Source organism: Chiloscyllium plagiosum, unplaced genomic scaffold (assembly GCF_037043375.1).
Source record: "Chiloscyllium plagiosum isolate Xiang-an unplaced genomic scaffold, Cpla_swu_hap1 HiC_scaffold_1, whole genome shotgun sequence".
Taxonomy (NCBI): Eukaryota; Metazoa; Chordata; class Chondrichthyes; order Orectolobiformes; family Hemiscylliidae; genus Chiloscyllium; species Chiloscyllium plagiosum.
This window is the reverse complement of record NW_028270139.1, coordinates 68,668,681-68,684,833: the sequence shown is the minus strand read 5'-3', so window position 1 is coordinate 68,684,833 and position 16,153 is coordinate 68,668,681. Positions and strand designations below refer to the sequence as shown.

At 46.0% G+C, this 16,153-nt stretch overlaps 1 long non-coding RNA gene across 2 annotated transcripts in view; it reads right to left on the bottom strand.

The window, feature by feature from the left end:
* LOC122550781 (uncharacterized) overlaps nucleotides 1-16,153 on the bottom strand; it is a 134,592-nt gene that overhangs the window by 15,314 nt on the left and 103,125 nt on the right. The window contains exons 2-3 of one of the 2 annotated variants that reach the window (XR_015757307.1): nucleotides 11,218-11,286; nucleotides 10,440-11,043 (exon numbers count right to left, since the gene is read on the bottom strand). The exons of the other annotated variant lie outside the window; for it this stretch is intronic. This is a non-coding gene — a long non-coding RNA (uncharacterized LOC122550781). The remainder of the gene's footprint in view (nucleotides 1-10,439; nucleotides 11,044-11,217; nucleotides 11,287-16,153) is intronic. 2 annotated transcript variants of the gene reach the window in all.

The following is a 16,153-nucleotide window of genomic DNA, read 5'->3' as shown; positions in this document are numbered from 1 at the left end:
GTTCTGTCCGCTAAGCTGGGAATTTGTGTTGCAAACGTTTCGTCCCCTGGACGACCAGGTATCCTTAGTAGCCACACACGAAGATGACAAGCAACATGAATTTGACTGGGACAACACTACTATTATAGGACAAGCCAAACTGAGAACAGCCAGGGAATTCCTAGAGGCATGGCACTCATCCACAGATTCTATCAACAAACACATCGACCTGGACCCAATATACCGGCCACTGCAGCGGACAGCTGGAACTGACAACCGGAAGCGACAGATTCAAACCAGAACAAATGCCGGAGGAAACATCACAGAAGCGCTTCACAGGAGGCTCCCAAGCACTGAGGATGTCACCTAGACAGGGGACGAAACGTCTGCAACACAAATTCCCAGCTCAGCGAACAGAACTGCAACAAATACTGGATTTACACACAAGTTTTACCATTTGCCATTTATGTTCAAGTGCAGCCCTGCATAAAGGTTCCTTAGTTTGCTCCCCATAGATATTCTAGATGAAATCAGATGTCCATTTGCAGTTAAAAGCGCATAACTGCCCGTCAATCTTCACAAACACAGAATCATTTTAAAGACTATAAAGACATGATGGTAAAATGTGGAACTGTCATATTGATGCATTTTGGACCATGCCACTAAATTGGGATTTAGGCAGTTGCTGAAAAAGGAGTTGTGAATTTTTCATGCTGAGTATAAAATGTCAAGTCCCTCAACACAGGCATCACTCATGTTGATTTCTGTATCACAAAAATATAAAAAGAGCCATAAAGCACAAAAATCTCTTTCTGTAAGTACAGCCTCTTTTTTAGAAGATAAACATAAAGAAATGACACAGGGCCATTGTTTCATGCCTCTGTCCATGTTGAAATGGAGCCAGACAGGATGAAGAATGACAATAGACTCTATTCAGAGAGTCAAGAATGTGGTGTTTCATCAAATTCCTGATGAAGGGCTTATGCTTGAAGCATCGATCCTCCTGCTCCCCGGGCGCTGCCTGATCAGCTGTGCTTTTCCAACACCACACTCTCGACTCTGATCTCCAGCATCTGCAGTCCTCACTTTCTCCTCTATTCTGGGAGTGTAGAGGTATAAACAGGGCAATGCTGAGCCTATTCTCTGGAATCCTGCCCTCGACTTCCAGTTTCACATTGTCTCTGAGCTCCTTCCATTGAGTGCAGCCTATTTTGTTAAGCAATATAGTTCACTGCACCTCAGGGGAATTGTGAATCATGTGGAAGTCTATGTTAGAAGGAAGAAACCTTTAGACTGTTAAATTCAAAAGATGTTAACAACTTCACATGACATAATCTAAAGGCTTACAAATTAAATATGTTTTTAATACAGTGATTAATGATAAGGATTTATTTAGCAAAGACAAATGACCAATAAGCTGACCAAAAGTGTGAATATTTGCATGCATTAGAGTAGTATATCCTGTGCATTAATTAACATATTCTTTAAGATGAAAACTGTGTAGACCTCTTGAGAGAAAGAAAGACAGAGAGAGCAGTGGACTGGAAGTATTTGTAACTAAGAAAGGAACTTGACCATGTTGGCATGTGCTGTGTTAAATGCATTTGCATATTTCTTAAATTATAAGTATTCCAATGGATCTTTAACATTGTATACCATGGTGCTAGTATATTGTAAATTTTGGCTTCTACCAGAACCATCTAGGATATCTCGGGTAAATTCATTATCATGAATTCTTCATAGCTGAAAAATGTGTTGCTGAAAAAGTGCAGCAGGTCAGGCAACATCCAAGGGGCAGGAGAATCGACATTTCGGGCATAAGCCCTTCTTCAGGAATGAGGAAGGTGTGCCAAGCAGGCTAAGATAAAAGGTAGGGAAGAGGGACTTGGGGGAGGGGCGTTGGGAATGCGATAGGTGGAAGGAGGTTAAGGTGAGGGTGATAGGCCGGAGAGGGGGTGGGGACGGAGAGGTCGGCAAGAAGATTGCAGGTCAAGAAGGTGGTGCTGAGTCCGAGGGTTGGGACTGAGATAAGGTGGGGGGAGGGGAAATGAGGAAACTGGAGAAATCTGCATTCATCCCTTGTGGTTGGAGAGTTCCTAGGCAGAAGATGAGTCACTCTTCCTCCAGGCGTCGTGTTGCCATGGTCTGGCGATGGAGGAGGCCAAGGACCTGCATGTCCTTGGCGGAGTGGGAGGGGGAGTTAAAGTGTTCCACCACAGGGTGGTTGGGTTGGTTGGTGCGGGTGTCCCAGAGGTGTTCTCTGATATGTTCCACAAGTAGGAGACCTGTCTCCCCAATGTAGAGGACGCCACATCAGGTGCAGCGGATGCAATAAATGATGTGTGTGGAGGTGCAGGTGAATTTGTGGCGGATATGGAAGGATCCCTTGGGGCCTTGTAGGGAAGTGAGTGGGGAGGTGTGGGCACAAGTTTTGCATTTCTTGTGGTTGCAGGGGAAGGTGCTGGGAGTGGGGTTTCGGTTGGTGAGGGGTGTGGACCTGACGAGGGAGTCGCGGAGGGAGTGGTCTTTCTGGAACACTGATAGGGGAGGGGAGGAAAAGATATCCTTGGTGGTGGGGTCTCTCTGGAGGTGGCGGAAATGACGAAGGATGATCCGATGTATCTGGAGGTTAGTGCGGTGGTAGGTGAGGACCAGTGGGGTTCTGTCCTGGTGGTGATTAGAGGGGTGGGATTCAAGGGCGTGGGAGCGGGAAGTGGAGGAGATGTGGTGGTCAGTCAGTCGAAGGAGGGTGTCAGTGGAAGGGTACTGGTTGGTATGACGGGAAAGGAAGAAGCAGAGGGCTTTGAGGCCTTCGTGATGGGGGATGGAGGTGTATAGGGACTGGATGTCCATGGTGAAGATAAGGCGTTGGGGGCCGGGGACGCGAAAATCATGGAGGTGATGGAGGGCGTGGGTGGTGTCCCGAACGTAGGTGGGGAGTTCTTGGACTAAGGAGGAAAGGGCCGTGTTGAGGTATGCAGAGATGAGTTCGGTGGGGCAGGAGCAGGCGGAGACAATGGGTCGGCCAGGGCAGTCAGGTTTGTGGATTTTGGGCAGGAGGTAGAAATAGACGGTGTGGGGTTGTGGGACTATGAGGTTGGAGGCGTTGGATGGGAGATCCCCTGAGGTGATGAGGTTATGGATGGTCTGGGAGATGATGGTTTGGTGGTTGGGAGGTGGGGTCGTGGTCAAGGGGACAGTAGGAGGATTTTCGCTTCCCCGGCCCCCAACGCCTTATCTTCACCATGAACATCCAGTCCCTATACACCTCTATCCCCCATCACGAAAGCCTCAAAGCCCTCTGCTTCTTCCTTTCCCGCTGACACAACCAGTACCCTTCCACTGATACCCTCCTTCAACTGACTGAACTGGTCCTCACTCTGAACAACTTCTCTTTCCAATCCTCCCACTTCCTCCAAACCAAAGGAGTAGCCATGGGCACCCGCATGGGCCCTAGCTATGCCTGCCTCTTCATCAGATAGGTGGAACAGTCCATCTTCCGCAGCTACAGTGGCACCACCCCCCACCTTTTCCTCTGCTACATTGATGATTGTATCGGCGCTACCTCGTGCTCCCACGAGGAGGTTGAACAGTTCATCGACTTTACCAACACCTTCCACCCCGACCTCAAATGTACCTGAACCATCACAGGCTCTTCCCTCCCCTTCCTAGACCTCTCCATTTCTATCTCGGGCGACCGACTCTACACGGACATTTACTATAAACCGATCGACTCCCACAGCTACCTAGGTTACATCTCCTCCCACCCTGCCCCCTGTAAAAACACCATCCCATATTCCTAATTCCTTCGTCTCCACCGCATCTGCTCCCAGGAGGACCAATTCCAATACCGAACAACCCCAGATGGCATCCTTCTTCAAAGGCCGCAATTTCCCCTCAGATGTGGTTGACGATTTTCTCGACCGCATTTCCTCCATTTCTCGCTCCTCTGCCCTTGAACCCCGCCCCTCCAATCGCCACCAGGACAGAACCCCACTGGTCCTCACCTATCATCACACCAACTTCCAGATACATCGTATCATCCTTCGTCATTTCCGCCACCTCCACACAGACCCCACCACCAAGGATATCTTTCCCTCCCCTCCCCTATCAGTGTTCCAGAAAGACCACTCCCTCCGCGACTCCCTCGTCAGGTCCACACCCCTCACCAACCCAAACCCCACTCCCGGCACCTTCTCTTGCAACCACAAGAAATGCAAAACTTGTGCCCACACCTCCCCCCTCACTTCCCTCCAAGGCCCCAAGGGATCCTTCCATATCCACCACAAATTCACCTGCACCTCCACACACATCATTTACTGCATCCGCTGCTCCCGATGTGGCCTCCTCTACATTGGGGAGACAGGCCGCCTACTTGTGGAACGTTTTAGAGAACACTTCTGGGAAATCCGCACCAACCAATCAACCCAACCGCCCCGTGGTGGACCACTTTAACTCCCCTTCCCACTCCGCCAAGGACATGCAGGTCCTTGGCCTCCTCCATCGCCAGACCATGGCAACATGACACCTGGAGGAAGAGCACCTCATCTTCCACCTAGGAACCTTCCAACCACAATGGATGAATGCAGATTTCTCCAGCTTCCTCATTTCCCCTCCCCCCACCTTATCTCAGACCCATCCCTCGGACTCAGCACCACCTTCTTGACCTGCAATCTTCTTCCCGACCTCTCCACCCCCACCCCCTCCCCGCCTATCACCCTCACCTTAACCTCCTTCCAACTATCGCATTCCCAACACCCCTCCCCCAAGTCCCTCCTCCCTACCTTTTATCTTAGCCTGCTTGGCACACCTTCCTAATTCCTGAAGAAAGGCTTATGCCCGAAACGTCAATTCTCCTGCTCCTTGGATGCTGCCTGACCTGCAGCGCTTTTCCAGCAACACATTTTTCAGCTCTGATCTCCAGCATCTGCAGTCCTCACTTTCTCCTCATGGATTCGTCATGCCAGTTTCAGTCAAGTTTGTGGTGCCATTTCAGGAAGGAAGCCTAGAGAATGCTTTCGGCAGAAGTTAGACTCTGATTTGACGAACTAGTTGATTGCACATTACTTGGCAGCTACTTTCATGATATCTGAAATACACGATTAACCTTTGAAATACACGATTAACAACTTCAGAGTAAATACATATTATTAATTTAGCTACATGCTGTGAACACAAAGTACAATCACTGAAATACCGATTTGAAACTGAAGCCAGTTGGCTCCTGTTAGGAACCATCCTCTCGATCCAAATGGGTGGAGCTTACACATGATGTCAGTTAACCCTTTTTGGTAATATAAAATGAAACAAAGAACATGGATGCTGGAAATTCGAAACAAAATCAGAAATTGCTGGCAAAATCAAGCAGATCTGACAGCATCTGTGGGAAGAATTCAAAGTTGATGTTTCAAGTCTGGTGACTCTTCATCAGAACTGTTGGCAGTTAGCACAACATAGTATTTATGTTGAAGACATAGTTGGGTGGAGGTGAAGGGGATATTGACCATAAACTGGACTGGATTAGCCATGTATTGAATTGAATTGAATTGAATTGAATTGAATTGAATTGAATTGAATTGAATTGAATTTATTGTCACGTGTACCAAAGCACAGTGAAAAGCTTTGTCTTGCGAGCAATACAGGCAGATCACAGAGTTAAGTAGCACAGATAAGTAAATAATGGGTAAACAGCAGCAAAAACAAAGACATAGGAACAGGCGAATGTTAAGAGTTTGTGAGTCCATTCAGTATTCTAACAACAGAAGGGTAGAAACTGTTGCGAAACCGGCTGGTGTGGTGTTCAGGCTTCTGTACCTTCTCCCCAATGGTAGAAAAACATTGCCAGGATGGGATGGATCTTTGAGAATGCTGGCAGCCTTTGATTGACAGCGGGCCTGGTAGATGGATTTTATAGATGGGAGGTTGGCCTTTGTGATTGTCCAGGCCAAGTTCACCACTCTCTGTAACTGTCTCCAATCTTGAATGGTACAGTTGCCATACCAGGTAGTGATACATCCAGACAGAATACTCTTGATGGCCCACCTATAAAAGTTGGCAAGGGTATTCGTCGTCATGCTAAATTTCCTCAGCTACCTAAGGAAAAAGAGATACTGTTGGGCCTCTGTAACCAGTGCATCCACATGAAGAGTCCAAGAAAGCTTGATGTGGATGACCACTCCCAGGAGCTTGACACTCTCCACTCGTTCCACCTCTGTGCTGTTAATGTTTGGGGGTGGGCGGGGGGGGGGGGGGGGGGGCGTGATTAACAATAGACAATAGACAATAGGTGCAGGAGTAGGCCATTCAGCCCTTCGAGCCTGCACCGCAATATAATCATGGCTGATCATTCCTAATCAGTATCCTGTTCCTGCCTTATCTCCATAACCCTGATTCCACAATCCTTGAGAGCTCTATCCAACTCTTTCTTAAATGACTCCAGAGACTGGGCCTCCACTGCCCTCTGGGGCAGAGCATTCCACACAGCCACCACTCTCTGGGTGAAGAAGTTTCTCCTGAGCTCTGTCCTAAATGGTCTACCCCGTATTTTTAAGCTGTGTCCTCTGGTTCGGCACTCACCCATCAGTGGAAATATGTTTCCTACTGCCAGAGTGTCCAATCCTTTCATAATCTTATACGTCTCAATCAGATCCCCTCTCAATCTTTGAAACTCAAGGGTATACAAGCCCAGTCGCTTCAGTCTTTCAGTGTAAGGTAATCCTGCCATTCCAGGAATTGACCTCGTGAACCTACGCTGCACTCCCTCAATAGCCAGAATGTCTTTTCTCAAATTTGGAGACCAGAACTGCACACAGTACTCCAGGTGTGGTCTCACCAGGGCCCTGAACAGCTGCAGAAGCACCTCTTTGCTTCTATACTCAATTCCTCTTGTTATGAAGGCCAGCATGCTATTAGCCTTCTTCACTACCTGCTGTACCTGCATGCTTGCCTTCATTGACTGGTGTACAAGAACACCCAGATCTCTCTGTACTGCCCCTTTACATAAATTGATTCCATTGAGGTAGTAGTCTGCCTTCCTGTTCTTGCTACCAAAGTGGATAACCATACATTTATCCACATTAAACTGCATCTGCCATGCATCTGCCCACTCACCTAACTTGTCCAGGTCACCCTGTAATCTCCTAACATCCTCATCACTTTTCACCCTGCCACCCAGCTTTGTATCATCAGCAAATTTGCTAATGTTATTGCTGATACCATCTTCTATATCATTAACATATATTGTAAAAAGCTGTGGTCCCAGCACGGATCCCTGCGGTACCCCACTGGTCACTGCCTGCCATTCCAAAATGGAGCCGTTTATCACTACCCTTTGTTTCCTATTAGCCAACCAATTTTCAATCCAATCTAGTACTTTGCCCCCAATACCATGCACCCTAATTTTACTCACTAACCTCCTGTGTGGGATTTTATCAAAAGCTTTCTGAAAGTCCAGGTACACTACATCTACTGGATTTCCCTCGTCCAACTTCATAGTTACATCCTCAAAAAATTCAAGAAGATTAGTCAAGCATGATTTCCCCTTCATAAATCCATGCTGACTCTGTCCTACCCTGTTTCTACTATCCAGATGTGCAGTAATTTCATCCTTTATAATAGACTCCTGCATCTTTCCCACCACTGAGGTCAGACTAACTGGTCTATAATTACCTGCTTTCTCTCGCCCACCTTTCTTAAAAAGTGGTATAACATTAGCCACCCTCCAATCCTCAGGAACCGACCCCGAATCTATTGAACTCTGGAAAATAATCACCAACGCATCCACGATTTCCCGAGCCACCTCCTTCAGTACCCTGGGATGCAGACCATCAGGCCCTGGAGACTTATCAACCTTCAGACCTAACAGCCTCTCCAACACCAAATCCTGGCAAATATAAATTCCCTTAAGTTCAGGTCCTTCAGCCACTGTTACCTAAGGGAGATTGCTTGTGTCTTCCCAAGTGAACACAGATCTGAAGTACCCATTTAATTCCTCTGCCATTTCTTTGTTCCTAGTAATATATTCCCCTGTTTCTGTCTTCAAGGGCCCAATTTTTGTCCTAACCATTTTTTTGCCTTGCACATACCTAAAAAAGCTTTTACTATCCTCCTTAATATTCTTGGCCAGTTTACCTTCGTACCTCATTTTTCCTCTGCGTATTTCTTTCTTAGTAATCCTCTGTTGCTCTTTAAAAGCTTCCCAGTCCTCAGTTTTCCCACTTATCTTTGCTATGTTATACTTTTTCTCTTTTAACTTTATATGTTTCTTTACTTCCCTCGTCAGCCACGGCCGCCCATGCCTCCTCCTGGGATCTTTCTTCCTTTTAGGAATGAACTGATCCTGCAACTTCTGCATTATACACAGAAATATCCGCCATTGTTCCTCCACGGTCATCCCTGCTAAGGTATTGCACCATTGAACTTTGGCCAGCTCCTCCCTCATAGCTCCATAATTCCCTTTATTCAACAGAAGTACTTTCACTTCCGACTGTACCCTCTCCCTCTCAAATTGCAGATTGAAGCTTATTGTATTATGGTCACTACTTCCCAATGGCTCCTTCACTTCGAGGTCTCTGACCAATTCTGGTTCGTTACACAATACCAGATCCAGAATTGCCTTCTCACTGGTCGGCTCCAGCACCAGCTGCTCTAAGAATCCATCTCTGAGGCACTCCACAAAGTCTCTTTCTTGTGGCCCAATACCATCCTGATTCTCCCAGTCTAGCTGCATGTTAAAATCCCCCATAACAACTGTAGTGACATCTTTGCGACAGGCCAATTTCAGATCCTGAATTAACTTACATCCGACATCCAGACTACTGTTTGGGGGCCTGTAGATGACTCCCAAGAGGGTCTTTTTACCCTTAGTATTTCTCAGCTCTATCCACACTGACTCTACATCTCCTGACTCTAGGTCCCCCCGCGCAAGGGACTGAATATCGTCCCTTACCAACAAGGTCACCCCACCCCTCTGCCCATCAGTCTGTCCTTACGATCACACGTGTATCCTTGAATATTCATTTCCCAGGCCCTGTCCACTTGAAGCCACGTCTCAGTTATCCCCACAATATCGTATCTGCGAATTTCCAAAAGAGCCTCAAGCTCATCTATCTTATGTCTAATGCTTCGTGCATTCATGTATAGTATTTTTAATTTGTTACTGCTCTCACCCTTCCCATCAACCCTTATTTCACTCAACCTTACAGCATGATGCCTTTCCGAGTTTTCTGCCTCATTAATACAGTTGTCTTTCTTGACTTCTCTTGTTCTAACTTTCCCTTCAATTTCCTTTTTAAACATCCAGCTTGTCCCCTCCCCCCGCTACTTAGTTTAAATGTAGCATTGTTGCAGTAGAAAACCTGCCTGCCAGAATACTGGTCCCTAACCTATTAAGGTGCAAGCCATCTCTCTTGTAGAATTTATGTTTACCACAAAATATACCCCAGTGATCCAAGAACTTAAATCCTTGCTTCCTGCACCAGTTCCCCAACCACACGTTCAAGTCCATTATCTCCCTGTTTCTGGCCACACTAGCCCGAGGAAGCAAACCGGAGATAACCACCTTGGACGTCCTGCTTTTCAGCCTTCTTCCTAGTTCTCCGAAGTCTCGCTGTAGTATGTTCCTCCTCTTCTTCCCGACATCATTTGTGCCGACATGTACCACCACCTCTGGCTCTTCACCCTCATCCTTGAGGATTTCCTGCACTCTGTCCGCGATGTCTTTCACTCTAGCACCAGGAAAGAAACACACCATCCTTATATCCTGTCTGCTGCCACAAAAACCCCGGTCAGTTCCTCTCACGATGGAGTCCCCTATTACCACGGCTCTGTGCGATGTCCGACTCTTCCGCTCTGCCTCTGCGGCAACTTTTGATTGACAAACTTGGCCGCCTTGCGAACTGGCAGTGTCATTAGTCTCTGCTTCCAAAAGCTTCAACTTGTTCCTGCCAGGTCCTTCTCCCGGGGTCTCTTGCACCTGTCTCCTCTCTGCCTTCCTCATCATTTGCTCTCTTCTGCTCTCTTCTGGCATGATTGGTGTAATAACATCGCTGAAGGTCTTGTCCAGAAAGATCTCGTTTTCTCGGATGAGCCTAAGGTCTTCGAGTTCTTTCGTCAGCGCTGCAATATGCTCGGTCAATTCCTGAATGTGCACACACTTTCCACACATATACGAGCCAGACACACCAGAGTCATTGACCTCCCACATCAAGCACGTAGCGCACTGAACCAGCTGGGCAGTCATGTCTTCACCCTCTTCAACTGTGGTGTAATTACTTCACTCAACCTCCTTGTCAAAGAGTCCTGAGCTGAAGCCTCACTCTTCGATCTAAACTTCCTTAGACCCCCTTTTTGTGGCACGTCTGTGGACTCTTAATTAAGGTTAGAGGAGGAGGGAGGGAGGGAGACCCTACTTTGTAGGACCTGTGGTTTAGAACACACCCACTCTAATAGTAATCACTTACCTTCCCGACCGGCTTTGCACTCCGTCTGAACTTCCGCCCAGCTCCTGCCGCTCTCTGTTGCGAAAAGCATCCCACTGAAAGTCAATAATGATTTCTTTGGTTTTGCTAGCATTGAGAGCTAGGTTGTTCTCAGTGCACCAATTTTCCAGGTCTTCCACCTCCCGTCTGTAGTCTGTTTCGTTGTCATCTGAGATTCGACCAACTATGTTGGTGTCATCAGCGAACTTGTAAATGGCATTAGTCTGGTATTTGGCAACGTAGTCATGGGTATACAGTGAGTACAGTAGGGGGCTGAGTACACACCCCTGGGGGGCTCCAGTGTTGAGTGTTAGTGACGATGAAATATTGTCCCCAGTCTTCACTGACTGTGGCCTGTGAGTCAGAAAACTGAGGATCCAATTGCAGAGAGTGGGGTTTAGTCTGAGATCACTAAGTTAGTAATCAGTCTTAAGGGGATAATAGTGTTGAAGGCTGAACTGTAGTCAATGAGTAGGATTCTTACAAAGCTGTTCTTGGTGTCAAGATGTCAATGGCTACAAAAATCAGAGGCTGGACATTCTGTGGCAAGCAATTCACCTCCCATGTCTCCAAAGCTGTCTACAATCTGTAAGACAAAAGTCAGGAGTGAAATGTCTTATAGCCCAATTGCCTGGTGGTACAGTCCAACCACAGTCAAGAAGCTTAATAGTATCCACAATAAAACAAGTCGCTTGCTCAGCATTCCATTTATCATCATTCATTCGCTCTACTATTGATATAGCACATCAACAATAGTTACCAATGATACCATGCAGTTCCTCACCAAGGCTCCTCTGACAGTATCTTCCAAACTTGCAACCACTATTGCCTAGAACGACAAGGGCAGGAGATGAATGAGAATTAGGATGGCTAAAAGGGGTCATAACAAATCATTAATAAACAGGATTAATGAGAATCCCAAGGCTTTTTATATATACATAAAACGCAAGAGAGTAGCCAGGGAACGGATTGACCCACTCAAGGACAAAGGAGGGAATTTGTGTGTTGAGCCAGAAGAGGTAGGTGAGGACTTAAAAGAATACTATGTGTTAGTATTCATCAAAGAGAAGGAATTGGTGGAGGATGATCTCAGGGAAGGGAGTGTCGAATTTCTACACCAAGTTGCTACTAAAAAGGAAGAGGTGTTGTGCGTCTTAAAAAGTATTATGATGGATGAGTCCCCGGATCTTGATGGGATCTATCCCAGAATATTGAAGGAGGCAAGAGAATAAATTGCTGGAGCATTGACAGGCATCTTTGTATCCTTTTGGCCACAGGTGAGATCCCAGAGGACTGGAGAATAGTTAATGTTGCCCCATTATTTAAAAAAGGTAACAGAGATAATCCAGAGAATCATAAGCTGTGAGCCTCACATTAGTGGTATGGAAATTATTGGAAAAGATTCTCAGGGACAAGATCTATACACACTTACTGATAAACAGTGATTATCACTGATTAGTGATAAACAGTATGGTTTTGTGTGAGGGACATCGTACCTCATTAAATTAATCGAGTTTTCTTGAGGAGGTGATGAAGACGATTGATGAGGGAAAGGTCGTTGATGTTGTCTACATGGACTTCAGTAAAGCCTTTGACTAGGTCCCTCATGGCAGACTGGTACAAAAGGTAAAATCACATGGTATCAGGGCTAAACTGGCAAACTGGATACTGAATTGGCTTAGTTATAGGACAAAATTAAAAAAAACACACTTCAACAGGTTTATTTGGAAGTACTAGCTTTCTGAGTTCTGCTCCTTCATCAGGTAGTTAGTGGAGCAGGATCATAGGACACAGAATTTATAGTAAAAGATCAAAGTGTCATACAACTGATGTCATGTATTGAACAAATCTAGATTGCTGTTAAGTCTTTAAGACTTAGAATGGGGTTGCAGGTTTCGACTCATTAATGTGTAAATCTCAGAACTTCTTTCAAGCCACATCCCCATGATAACTTAAGATTTTATAAAAATAAAGTGACATCTCAGCTCAGACAATGCATTAAAGGTGCCAGATTAGATCTGCCGATACAGACTTTGTAGGCAGTCAATCCATGTGACATTTTATAAATTCCTGCTTTGGAAATAGAACCAGTCTGACTCAAGGTTGGAATACAGACAGACTCTAACCACACACCTTTAATGCATTGTTTGGGCTGAGATGTCATCCGTTTTTTCTAAAACCTTAAGTTATCTTCGGAATGTGACTTGAAAGAAGTTCTGGGATTTACATATTAATCAATCAAAACCAGCAACCCATTCTAAGTGAATCTAGGTTTGTCCAATACATCACGTCAGTTGTATGACATAGAACATAGAAAAGTACACCACAAAACAGGCCCTTTGGCCCACGATGTTGTGCCGAGGTTTAATCCTAATGTAAAATATAATAACTTAACCTAAGCACCTCTCAACTCACTGCTATCCATGTGCATGTCCAGCAGTCGCTTAAATGTCCCTAATGACTCTGCTTCCACCACCACCACTGGCAAAGCATCCTATGCATTCACAACTCTCTGCATAAAGAACCTACCTCTGACATCTCCTTTATACCTTTCCGCTAATATCTTAAAACTATGACCCCTCGTACCTGTCAGTCTTGCCCTGAGAAAGAGTCTCTAGCTACTGACTCTATCTATTCCTCTTATTATCTTGTATACTTCGATCAGGTCTCCTTTCTTCCTCCTTCTCTCCAGAGAGAAAAGTCCGAGCTTACTCAACCTTTCTTCATACGGCAAGCCCTCCAATCCAGATAGCATCCTGGTAAACTTTCTTTGCACCCTCTCCAAAGCCTCTGTATCTTTCCTATAGTAGGACGACCAGAACTGGACACAATCTTCCAAGTGTGGTCTCACCAGGTACTTGTAGAGCTGTAGCAAAACCTCACAACTCTTAAACTCGATCCCCTGTTAATGAAAGCCAAAACACCATATGCTTTCTAAACAACCCTATCCACTTGGTTGCAAATTTTGAGGGATCTATGTACTTGCCCATCCAGATCTCTTTATTCCTCCACACTGCCAAGAATCCTGTCTTTAATCTTATATTCAGCATTTGAGTTCGACCTTCCAAAATGCATCACTTCACATTTATCCAGATTGAACTCCATCTGCCATTTCTCAGCCCAGCTCTGCATCCTGTCTATGTCACGCTGCAGCCTGCAATAGCTCTCGATATTATCGACGACACCTCCAACCTTTGTGTCATCTGCAAATTTACTAACCCACCCCTCACCCTCCTCATCCAAGTCATTTATAAAAACTACAAAGAGCAGAGGTCCAAGAACAGAGCCCTGTGGGACGCTACTCAACACTGACCTCCAGGCAGAATACTTCCATCTACAATTACGCTCTGCCTTCTGTCAGCAAGCCAATTCTGAATCCAGATAGCCAAATCTCCCTGTATCCCATACTTCCTGACTTTATGAATGAGCCTACCATGGAGAACCTTATCAAATGCCTTGCTGAAGTACACCACATCCACTGCTTGACCTTCATCACCTGTCTTGTCAGCTCCTCGAAGAACTCAATAAGATTTGTGAGGCATGACCTGCCCCTCACAAAGCCATGCTGACTGCCTTTAATCACTCTATGCTTTGCCAAATAGTCATAGATCCTATCCCTCAGAATTCTTTCCAAAACTTTGCTGACCACAGATGTAAGACTGACTGGTCTGTAATTACCAGCGATTCCCCTATTACCCATATTGAAACAACATTCACCTCCTTCCAATCCTCCGGTACGATTCCCATGGAGAGTGAGGAGGCAAAGATCTTCGCCAGCGGCTTAGCAACCTCCTTTCTCCCTTCCCGGAGCAGCCTAGGATAAATCTGGTCTGGCCCTGGGGACTTATCAATCTTAATGTTTTCCAAAATTTCCAGCACATCAACTTCCTCAATCTTGATCTGGTCAAGCCTATATCCCAACTCCTCAAAGTTCTCATTCACAACAAGGTCCCTTTCCTTAGAGAAAACTGAAGCAAAATACTCAATCAGGACTTCTCCTATCTGCTCAGTTTGATCTTTTACTATAAATTCTGTGTCCTATGATCCTGCTCCACGAACTACCTGACAAAGGAGCAATGCTCCTAAAGCTTGTACTTCCAAATAAACCTGTTGGACTATAACCGGGTGTTGTGTGATTTTTAACTATGTCCACCCCACTCCAACAGCGGCACCTTCGCATCTTAGTCATAGGAGATAGAGGGTAGCGGTGGAGGGATACCTTTCGGAATAGAGAGTTGTGACGAGTGGTGTTCTACAGGGATCATGCTGGGACCTCTGCTGCTTGTGATCGACATAAATGATTTGGAGGAAAACGTAGCTAGTCTAATTAGTACATTTGCAGACAATACAAAGATTGGAGGAGTTGCGATTGTGAGGAGGATTGACAAAGGATACCATAGGACATAGATCAATTGGAGCCATGGGAAGAAAATGGCAGAGGGACTTTAATCCCGACAAATGTGAGGTGATGCATTTTGGAGGGTCAAGTACAAGTGAAAATTATACAGTGAATGGCAGAACCCTTAGGAGTATTGAATATGCAGAGGGATCTGGGTTTGCAGGTCCACAGATCACTGAAGGTGGCAGGGCAGGTAGATAAGGTAGTCAAAAAAGGCCTATGGCATGCTTGCCTTCATTGGAAGGGACATTGAGTATAAGGATAGGCAAGTTATGTTGCGGCTATATAGAACTTTAGTTAGGCCACACTTGAAAAATTACAAACAGTTCTGGTCACCACACTGCCAGAAGAATGTGGATGCTTTGGAAAGGGTATGGAAAACCTTGCTACCTGGTTTGGGGGATTTTAGCTATGAAGAAAGGGTGGCATGGTGGCTCAGTGTTTAGCACTCTGCCTCACAGCACCAGGGTCCCAGGTTCAACTCCTGCCTTGGGCGACTGTCTGTGTGGAGTTTGCACATTCTCCCCGTGTCTGTGTGGGTTTCCTCCGGGTACTCCGGTTTCCTCCTACAGTCCAAAGATGTGCAGGTCAGGTGAATTGGCCTTGCTAAATTGCCCATAGTGTTAGGTGCATTCGTCAGAGGGAAATGGGTCTGGGTGGGTTACTCTTCGGAGGGTCGGTATGGACTGGTTGGGCTGAAGGGCCTGTTTCGACATTGTAGGGAATCTAATCTAATCTAAAAACTTCCAAGAAAGGTTGGATAGACTGGGTTTATTTTCACTGGAACACGGAAGGTTGAGGGGCAACCTGGGAGAAGTTTAAAAGGTTGTGATTGGCATGAATAGAATAGAAAGTATGAGTCTTTTCTCAGGGTGGAGAGGTCAATTAGTAGGGGACACCGGTTGAAGGTGTGAGGGGGGGAAGTTTTAAAAGAGGTGTGCAAGGCATGTTTTTCACACAAAGGGCAGTGAGTGCGCGGAATGTGCTGCTAGAGGAGGTGATGGAAGCAGAAAAAACAGCAGCATTCGAGAAGCACCTGGGTGAATACATGAATAGGAAGGGAATAGAGATTCGGATCTTGTAACTGAAAACAGTTTTAATAAGGAAGGGCAAAATGTGTCGGCGCAGGCTTGGAGGACCCAAGCTGTATTCTTCTTTGTTTTTTGACCACATCACCATTCCTGCATTGTCTCTGTGTCAAAATCCTGGATCTCCCTTCCTAACAGCACTGTGCATATACTTGCATCAGATGTTCCACAGTGGTTCAAGAACACAGCTCACTGCCACCTTGTTAAGG